Raw genomic sequence first — 10,511 nt, 5'->3', positions numbered from 1 at the left:
TGGTCTCTCAATCGTGTTGAAGATGCAGCAAATCCCTTGTCACACAGAGGGGTGAACAGCTCCTACCCAGAGTAAACCCTCTGGAGTCTCTGGGGCAGGAATAATCACTGAATCCCTTCTCCCACACTAAGCATCTGAATGGCCTCTCCTCGGTGTGGGGCTCCTTGGAGTCTCAGCAGGAGCGATGAATCACTGAATCCCTTCTCCAACACTAAGCATCTGAATGGCCTCTCCTCGGTGTGGGCTCCTTGGAGTCTCAGCAGGAGCAATGAATCACTGAATCGCTTCTACCACACTGACCATCTGAATGAGCTCTCCCGTGGTTTGGGCTCACTGGGGTCTCAGTGGGGCAGGATGAATTACTGAATCCCCTCTCACACACTGACCATCTGAATGGGCTCTCCCCCTGTGTGGGCTCACTGGAGACTCTGCAGGTGCTGCATTTGAGTGAATCTCCCCCCACACAGGGAACAAGTGAATGACTTTTTTCCCCAGAGTGAGTTCACTGGTGTTTAAGCAGGTCAGAGGACTGAGTGATTCCTTTCCCACACACTGAGCAGGTGAATGGCCTCTCCCCAGTGGGAATGCACTAATGTCTCCGCAGGGGAGAGATTTGAATGAATCCTTTCTCACACATGGAGCAGGTGAAGGGTCAAAATCCACTGTGCCATCTCTGGTGCCTCAGCAGATTGTAAGATGGAGTAAATCGCTTCCCATACGTGGGGCAGGTGAGCGGCCTCTCCGCAGTGTGACTGTGTCGGTGAGTATCCCGCTGGGAGGGGTAAGTGAATTCCTAATTCTGATTGAGTACGGCCTCCTTTTTTCTCAGTTGTTATTGACAATCTCATTCCCCTCGCACCAGAACCTGTTCAAGAGAGTGTTACAGAAACAGCAAAATGGTCAGCTGCAGCTGGTCACCTGACTGGTCACTGGACGCGAACGGTTCACTCTCCACAGATGCTGCCAGACCTACTGAATTTTTCCAGCAATTTCTGATTTTGTTTCTGATTTCCCAGCATTTGCAGATGTTTAGTTTTCCCATACTCATCTTGTGTGTTGCAGAGGAGTTTATTGATGAAATTAGAGGGTTTTGAAAGTTGTACGTTAGGTCACACATCAGCTATGATCATCATGAATGGCAGAGCAGAGTTGAGGGGCTGAATGGCCTCCTCCTGTTCCAATGCAAGTTATCCATAGGCAGCTTGTGGCAACATTTCCCCTCACTGCTCACGTAACCTCCATGTCGAACACACTGTTACTGACTGAACAAACCTCCTGTGTTTGAACTAAACCTGCTCATGTTCAGTGGCTCCCTCTCCTGCCACTCGCGTTTAACTCTCATCATGGAATGCTGTCTTGTATTACTGCGGGAATGCCCACAAGGACTAATCCTGGAGTCTGTATCCCCTGAGATCCACAATCACCGCTTATTTTCTTCTTTCTATTTCATTCTGGCATTGAACTCTCGGTTTCAATCCATTCTCCTGTCATGCTCTTCAACATGTCCATGTGGGTGGACGAGAGGCATCTGGAATTTAATGAAGGGATTAGGCGGAATCACGAGGAGAGTTGACAGCAAAGACAGTTCCCATTGTAACGGCAGAGTTTCTCCGTGACCCAGTGAGTGGCGACACACCTGAGATTGTGGGGGGAGACATTCAATCAGGGATTTGGAAAGACACTCAGACACTGACCTGTCCATCTGATTGTTAACTCAGACAGATAGAAAGAAAGATGCACATTTAGATAGCACCTTTGATGATCTGGGGATATGAAACATGCTTCCAACCCAATGATTTCAACCACAAATCTCTGAAAACACAGGCACAAAGCTTTCTACTTGTACCAGGCTGTCTCTGAGCCTCCCCTTTTCTTGCAAAAAGCGTTTTCTGCTGTTCAGCCCTTCCTGGTGTTTATAACTGCTATGTTCCTGTAAGATTTGTGACGGAACCTTTATTTTCGTGTTCCTTGTGAGTGATGAAAGTAGCAGAAACAGTTCCTGACCTGTGAGGGGTTTTGGTTGGAGTATGTATATTTACAAATCCTTTCCCACCCTCACATACAGTGTGAAATTGATGTAAAACTGAAGGGAAGGAGTGAGTGAGCACCCACAGAATCATATGTGTCTGAGTTGAATGAACCTGGCATGAGGAAAATGGGACAACAATCACAACTAGTTAGAATCACAGAATCCAGTGGGTGCAGAAAGAGTCTATTTGGCCCATCGAGTCTACAATGACCTGCTCACCCACCCTACCCCCATAACCCCACATTAACCATGGCTAGCCCAACCCACCTATATTGCACACTGCGGCCATGTTAGCATGGCTAATCCAGTAACGTTACACATCTGTGGGAGGGTCATAAATTACATCCAAATGCTCGGAATTCTGGATGAAGGTTCACAAATACTTGACTCTGACACAAATGCTCTGCTTTTCAAAATAAAATCTGGGGGAAACTGCAACCGGAAAGATTTCTGATTATCTCAGGAGGAAGAGAACTCAAAACTCGCGCCATTGACCCAGGGGGCGCAGTGATAGTTACAGAGGTCTGGGAACCATCAGAAATGTCACAAGTTGTGAGCAAGGTGGGGGTGAGACAAGGACAAAAAGACAGTCTGTCACACGGGGGAAAGCAGGAGAGATTAAACAGCAGAAATGGTCGTCCCGCAAGGCCACGGGGAATGGAGTAACGGCTGGGAAAGAAACAAGGGAACCAGGTGTGCAGCTGTCAAAGAAATACATTTATAAAACAGATTATAAAAGCATATTGGGCAGAGTTCACAGTCTGAAATTGGTGCTTTCAATGGTGAGTACAAAAAGCTGTAAAGCCTGGGGAGTTCTATTACAGTCAACACATATGGGATTGGCCAAGTGGCCTCGATCTGTGCTTTAACTTCCTGATAATTTTTTTCTGACATTTGTAGTTCAAGTCTGATGACGCTAATAACTTTTCAAATTGTACTGGAGTTTAATATTCTGGAGAAATGTTAAATAAATCACACTGATCACATTCTGCAGATCTTAGTCCATAACCCTGCATGTCCCAGCATTTCTGTTACATCCATGTCCTGCCGATGGGACAGGACATACAGGGATGGTGACGGTGGTGTCTAGGACATTGTAAGCTAACATTCTGTGCGTATGACTGTGTCAGGTTGTTCCTTGACTTGTCTGCATTCCAGCTCACCCTAAGATGTTGGCAGAGTGAGACACTACAGTTGGAGCTCCTCTGCTCGCCAGTTCCTTTCATTTCAGCTTTTAAAAAAATTCTTTCTCTCTCACTCTCCCCTTTGCAGACTCTGACATAAGTGTCTCAACATTGAATCATGACAATTAAAAAAAAATGTCTCTACAAGAAAATCAATGGAGGAAAATATATTATTCTTGCATCAATTGCATTTTTAAACAAAAACAATCCTTTTCAATAAACACTGTCTCATTTTTCCCCTCAATTCTATCAAGCGAGCTATTATATTTTGTCCCTCAGTTTATGGATCTTAATAATATCCAATCAATTTCAGAGCAACAGGCTGACAAATTATTGAACCAATGTATCTGTTTAGGATTTAGCATTAGTTATTAAGTCATTACCATTACAATAATTTGCATAATAATTGTCTGGGTAACAAGTATATGAGATTCACAATTTAATTTATTGAATGTTTGAAAAATGGTGCAATATATCTTTTTTCAGAATTGTAACAGTAATTATTAAGGCATTTGCATGATAATAATTATTATATGCTTTAGTTTAGTCTTGCTAACAACAACAGTGAAGTTTATATCTGAATTGAATCCAATATTCCCTAGTACCTATACAGTAATACAAAAATCAATTTTATTTCCAATCAATGCAACGACAAAAGAATCCATTACTTCTGCTCCAAAACGCACTTAAAAATATGACTTTTGCTCATTTGAATGATCTGTGTAATCCCAGCCTTATAAATTTAGAAAAGCCGAATTACTTTTCCATGCAATAATTCCTGGTCATTTTTGCAGATAGCACAGTCAAATAGCAAGATGAAATTTATCATTATTCTTAAGTATGCTAATAGAGTTTTGAAAATCTATATGTTGCTAATATGTAATAATTGTTCATTTCAGTCCATAGAATATAGAGCAGTACAGCACAGTACAGGCCCTTTGGCCACGATGTTTTTCCGATCTTTCATCCTACTCTAAAATCAAACTAACCGACATGCCCTTCAGTTACTATCATCCATGTGCCTATCCAAGAGTCGCTTAGATGTCCCTGATGGATCTGAATCTACTACCACCACTGGCAGTGCATTCCACGCACCCACCACTATGTATAAAGAAACTATCTCTGACATCTCCACACAACTTTCCCAATTCACCTTAAACTTATGCCACTTTGTGGGGAAAAGTCTTTCATCATCCACTCTATCTATGCCTCTCATCATTTTACACAAAGCTATCAAGTAAGTTCTCACCCTCTTTCACTGCAGTGAGCAAAGCCCAGCTCCCTCAACATTTCTTCAGAAGACATGCCTTCCAGTCCAGGCAACATCTTGATAAATCTCATCTGCAGCTTTTCTAAAGCATCCGCATCCTATGTATAATGAGATGATCAGAACCGAACACAATATTATAAGTGTAGTCTCACCACTGATCCATAGAGCTGCAGCATAACCATGTGGCTCTTAGACTCAATCTCCCTGCTAATGAAAGCCAACACACCATACACCGTCTTAATAACCCTATCACCTCGGATGTCAGCTATGAGGGATATATGGACGTGCACCCCACGATCCCTCTTTTCCACCACATTGTCAAGAATCCTGCATTTAATCTGAAAATATGCACTCAAATTTGAAATTCCAAAATGAATAACTTCACATTTTCCCAGGTAGAATTCCATCTGCCACTTCTCAGCCCAGCTCTGCATCCTGTCAATGTCCTCTAGCAACCTACAAAGGCTCTCCACACTATCCACAACTCCACCAACTCTCGTGTCATTGGAAACTTCCTAACCCACCCTTCCACTTCCTCATCCAAGTCATTTATAAAAGATCACAAAGAGCAGAGGTCCCAGAACTAATCACTTCAGAATATCATTGGTCACCGTGCTCCAAGCTGAAAACTATCCATGTAATCTCACCCTGTCTTCTATGGGCCAGCCAATTTATTATTTAACCAGGCAGGTTTCCCTGTATCCCAGACCTCATTACTTTCTAAATGAGCCTACCATGTGGAACCTAATCAAACATCTTGCTAAAGTCCAGACATACCACATCCACTACTCTGTCCTCACCAATGTGTTTGTCACATCCTCAAATAATTCAATAAGGTTTGTGAGGCATAACCTGCCGCTCACAAAGCCATGCTGACCATCTCTAATCAATCTATGCTTTTCCAAATAATCATAAATCCTGTCTCTCAGAATCCTCTCCAATAATTTGCCCACAACTGATGTAAGACTGACTCATCGATGATTCCCAGGAATATCTCACTTGCCTTTCTTGAATAAGGGAATAATGTTTGCCACCCTCCAATCATCTGGTATGACTTCAGTGGACATGAGGATGCAAAGATCATTGCCAAAACATAGTAATCCTTTGCCTCCCTTCCCATGACAACCTAAGTTATATCCTTTCTGGCCCAGGGGACTTATCTAACCCCATGATTTTTCAATATTTTCAGCACATTCTCCATCTTAATATCGACCTGTTCTGCCATATCAGCCTGTTTCACATTGTTCTCACAAAGAACAAGGTCCCACTCACTCGTGAATGCTTAAGCAAAGTACTCATTCAGGACCTCCCCTACCTCCTCTGACTCCTGGCACAAGTTTGCTTCACTATAAGGGGTATAAATGTGGAATTATGTCTCAGCACTGAATTAAAGATATTGCAGTGTACAATCACTCGATTACTTAGAATATTGAACTGTATTTTAACTGAGAAAGCATAGTTAAATTGATTTGATTATATTTCACTTCATGGTCACATTTATTGTATTTCGAACCACAATAAGAGTTTCCTTTTTTCGTATATCAAACTTTACTTAAAATTAATCGCATGTTTGGGTAAAAAAAATCGAATTACCATCTGCTTGTTCCTTCCTTTTTCAATGCTTATTCATTTTGAATTTGTGAAAGTTGTACGTTGTTGAAAGGAAGGGAAATTGTCTTCAGCTGAATTTTCACATTGAGTGACTGATGCATTTTTAAAATCAAAGTACAATGATCACGCAGTTTTGTCAATTTGTCTTTCAAAGAATTGTCATGAGATTCCTGTTTATTTAAGTTTATCATTCCTTTATTCCATTGTTATTGTAAAATATTGTGTAATTTCCAGTCCATTACACACAGAAACTACCTAATTTATTCCCATCCAAATTACTGCAATAAACAGCTGATTAGTTTTGATTTGAGTAACCACATTAAACATAATATTGCAGTCCTGCCGTCCTGGGTGGGAACATTATGAAAGGAGCTTGTGGAGCTGTGGCAGGGTCTCTATTACGAGACCAGAGGGAAGGTTTCACATCACACCTTCAACAGAAATATATCAAGAGCTGCTCTGAATGGTGATTAGAGAGTACCCAAGCACAGATTGAATTGCTTTTCAATCCAACATTAGATCTGCTTTTATCTATTATAAGAATAATCACAAAATCTGATACTTATTTGTGTCAGGTTATCAAGAAATATGTGTACACGAATCCCCCACTTTTGGAAAGTTTGCTTTAGCCACTTTGCTTTTACAAAAGACTTACATCTGTCCCTGCTTTCTCTAACTGAAAGAAAACCGGAGGGGGTTTTCACTTTTATGAAAAAAAAGGAAAAAGATTAAAGCTTCTTCGATTTACGCCTTTTCAGCTTATGTAAGGTTTCATAATAACGCTCTACTTTAAGATAGTGGGGATATCTGTATCTAATTCTGTTGCTTATAAGAATATTTGAAAATGTTGCAGAATTAAAGATTACGATGAGATTGATCCTTTATTTTGTTGCAAAGGGGCAAGTTCAAACAATTGATACACATTAAACATTATTCTGTCGTGCTATAAATTGGAAATAAAGTTGATATCTTCTTCAGGAAACTAACAAATGCTCCCACCTATTACTTGTCAGTCAGCTGGTTACTTACTATGTAACTAAATGTTGTGATTCATCTGAATATTACTCTGTCCTCTGATCAAAGTGAATTTGTAATTGTTGTTCAGTTTATGAAATGTCAGAAGCTTGTTTTTATTTTTCCATTCACCTGTTCATTTTGACCGTAAGATTGAAATGCTTTGAAAATATTGAAGTTTGTTCATTTAAAAATAAGGTTTGCACATCTCTCACGTATCTCATTCCTTGTATTATGATTCAAGAATGTTTTCTGGTGGGATTCTAGTAAATACCAACCATTTGTTGGCTTCAAATAAGGTCTTTAACACCCAGTTATCAATCTGTTGTTAATGTTTCAGCTGTTGCATTGACATTGATTAGGTACTCATTCAGAGACATCAACTGACAATTATAAACTACTTGCAGGATTATTGAATTGAGAAAACGATACAGACGTGGAAACATTTTTTAGAAGGAATTGCTTTTTCATTCAAACGTGTAGGCTGTTCAAGAATTCTATATCTCCTTCCATTGGTTTTCTTCGAGAATGTAAATTTATAATTCATGTGAATTTTATTGTGTTCTGTATTTTGAAATTTGTATCAGATTTAAGAAGAAAAACAGGAGCAATTAACATGAAAACTTCAGGGAATAGAAAGCACAGTAAATTAAATTGACAGAGGTAACTTTTAGTATTGTCTCTGAATGTTCAGTCAAATATTTCTAATGGCAAGAGCGTTGTGCCGGTAAAACACAGCAGGTCAGGCAGCATTCAAGAGAAGCAGAATCAACGTTTTTGGGCATAAGCCCTTCATCAGGAATCTTTTCGATACTCCTGCTCTTTGAATGTGCCTGCACTTTTCCAACACCACAGCTTTCCTCACTTTCTCCAAATATGCTTAATGAACATGAACTGAAAATGTTAGCATCAGAAGTTGAACAAGACCAAATAAACACATTTTTTTGCAATATTTATAGGGAAAACTTGTTTGAGAACACACAACAAATCAGATCGAGCAACATCTCTTGCCGTTAGAACCCTTGGCACTTCATAATAAAGAATAACCATGCTTTGACCAACCAGTATGGTGTATAACGACTGAACTGAAATACCAGAGGACAACGATTGCATTTATTGGAGGGAATGATAACCAGATCCTTACTGTGATAGTGGTGATTGATCTCAGGAACAATAAGATATTTACTGTGATTATTCCACTGAACAGTGATTAGATGGTCATGAAGATCTTTGTGTGGCTTTATGTGCAGTGTTTTGTTTGAACATTGATTTCTGTAGCATTGAGATATTTTACAAGATTGACAATTGATGTTAAAGATAAGGTTTAAATGCAACATTTAAAAAAAAATTGTCAGTTTTGTTTAGTGAAACACAATTCTAAGTTTATGGAATCCCTACTGTGTGGAAACAGGCCATTTGGCCCAACAAGTCTACACTGACGTTCCAAAGAATAATCCACTCAGCACCATTCTGCTCTCAGGTTACTGGACATTTACCCCTGACTAATGCACATAACCTTCACATCCCTGAACAGAACATGCAGCTTAGCATGGCCAATTTACCTAACCTGCATATCTTTGGATTGTGGGAGAAAACAAGAGCATGCAAACTCCAATCAAACATATGGCCGAGGATGGAATCAAACTCAAGTGAATAACACTGTTAGACAGGAGTGCTAACCACTGATCCTCTGTTCTCAATGCCCAGCCCCCATGTTCAACAGGTCTATGTAGCTGTTCATTGGTTCTCTTGTCCAGATACTAATTTACAATTCATATCGCTTTTATTGTGCCCGGAAGTTTGAGATTTGTCTCAAAGTTAAGAAGAAAACGAGGAGCAATTAATGTGAGAAGTTGAGAGAATAGAAATTACAGACTGTGAGAAACAAAGCTCACTTACTTCAATAATTTCAGCCCAAGACAAGATCTGAAGCAATCAGTTTGTTTATTAGACACTTGCAAGCGTGGTGCCTGGAATAAGGCACACAGAGTTTAGCAAATACATATCTCATATAGGATTCACTACTCCAAATCCGGAGCCAATTACTATTGATTCTCGCTTGCCTTATCCGGCCTTGTGCATAACAAAGTACAAGCTTTACTTTGCCATTTCACCACATCCTGCTGTGGTCCATTGTTAGGTATATCTTCCATCACTAATATCTAAATCCCCCACTTGTGACATTTTCTCCCTTTCCCCAACCATATTGATCCTTATGACTTTTTAATTGGGGTTTGTTTTTGTGTTTTTGCAAAAGTGGGAAACAGATGCTTATAACTACTGCTTGTACAAGCATATCTGGCTTAACCTGCATTCTCACAGCATCTTATCTATTTGTCTGTAACATCTACAATTGTCTGCAGGCACGTTTCATTCTTGTAAGCACATTTTAGCTAATACAAAAACAATTCTATATTTCCTTCACATAGTTTTCATTCTTGATGAGTAGTGCTGGAAGAGCACAGCAATTCAGGCAGCATCCAAGTAGCTTCGAAATCGACATTTCGGGAATTTGCTGTGCTCTTCCAGAACCACTAATCCAGAATCTGGTTTCCAGCATCTGCAGTCATTGTTTTTACCTAGTTTTCATTCTTGTTGACTCAGCTCTTGGTTGAAACCATTATACACTGGTGTGAGTGCATAAACCTTGCATAAATAATTATGTTGCAGAAGTGATACTACTTTACCTATATCCCAAAATTTCCACCTTTTTCTTTAATTACCATTTGTTATCTTCTGCATTTTTCTTTTAAGCATTGCCCCCAAAAGAAGCATCATTCCGGAGAGTTCATCCATCTTGGTCTCACTCATCCCCTCATTATTTAATCGACAAAGTTCCTCTGCCTGATTCCATTTTAGGGGTATCTGTTTCATTAAGGCTGTCTGAATCAGTCTTTGGGTGAGTCCTAGTATACAGGGCATGATGCAACAGCCAATGGCTACCAATACCCCGGCTACTACTATCAGGGAAGTAAGGATGGAAACCACCACCCCCTTCCATTTTCCAAACCATAATTCACGCCATCCCGTGAGAGATTGTCTACTCCTGAATTCTCAGCCAGTTCCTCTGCTAAGGTAGTCAATCCCCTTAACACCCGAGTAATTGAACCATCAGGTGCAGTGTTATTAGGAATAAAGGTGCAACAGCTTCCTCCTAACATCACACATACACACACCCTTTTTCTGCTAAAATCATATCAAGGGCCATTCTGTTTTCCCATGCCATCCTATTTGTCGCATCAAGCTGTTCTGATATTCCTTTAACCACATCTCTGGTATAATTTATAAATCGCTGTTGATTATAGAAAATGTAATTTATCCAATCTACATTTTTATTAATTGTTACCCACCAAAAGAGAGCTGACTCAAAGACTGCTGCAATCTGATTACGAGCCTTGAACTC

The 10,511-nt window shown here is 40.1% G+C and overlaps 1 long non-coding RNA gene across 1 annotated transcript in view; it reads left to right on the top strand.

Moving 5' to 3' along the window:
* Positions 1-10,511, top strand: part of LOC148136345 (uncharacterized) — a 90,019-nt gene that overhangs the window by 40,906 nt on the left and 38,602 nt on the right. The window lies entirely within an intron of this gene.

The sequence above is a fragment of the Chiloscyllium plagiosum genome, unplaced genomic scaffold, assembly GCF_037043375.1.
Source record: "Chiloscyllium plagiosum isolate Xiang-an unplaced genomic scaffold, Cpla_swu_hap1 HiC_scaffold_46, whole genome shotgun sequence".
Lineage (NCBI taxonomy): Eukaryota > Metazoa > Chordata > Chondrichthyes > Orectolobiformes > Hemiscylliidae > Chiloscyllium > Chiloscyllium plagiosum.
This window is presented reverse-complemented; position numbering and strand designations above follow the sequence as displayed.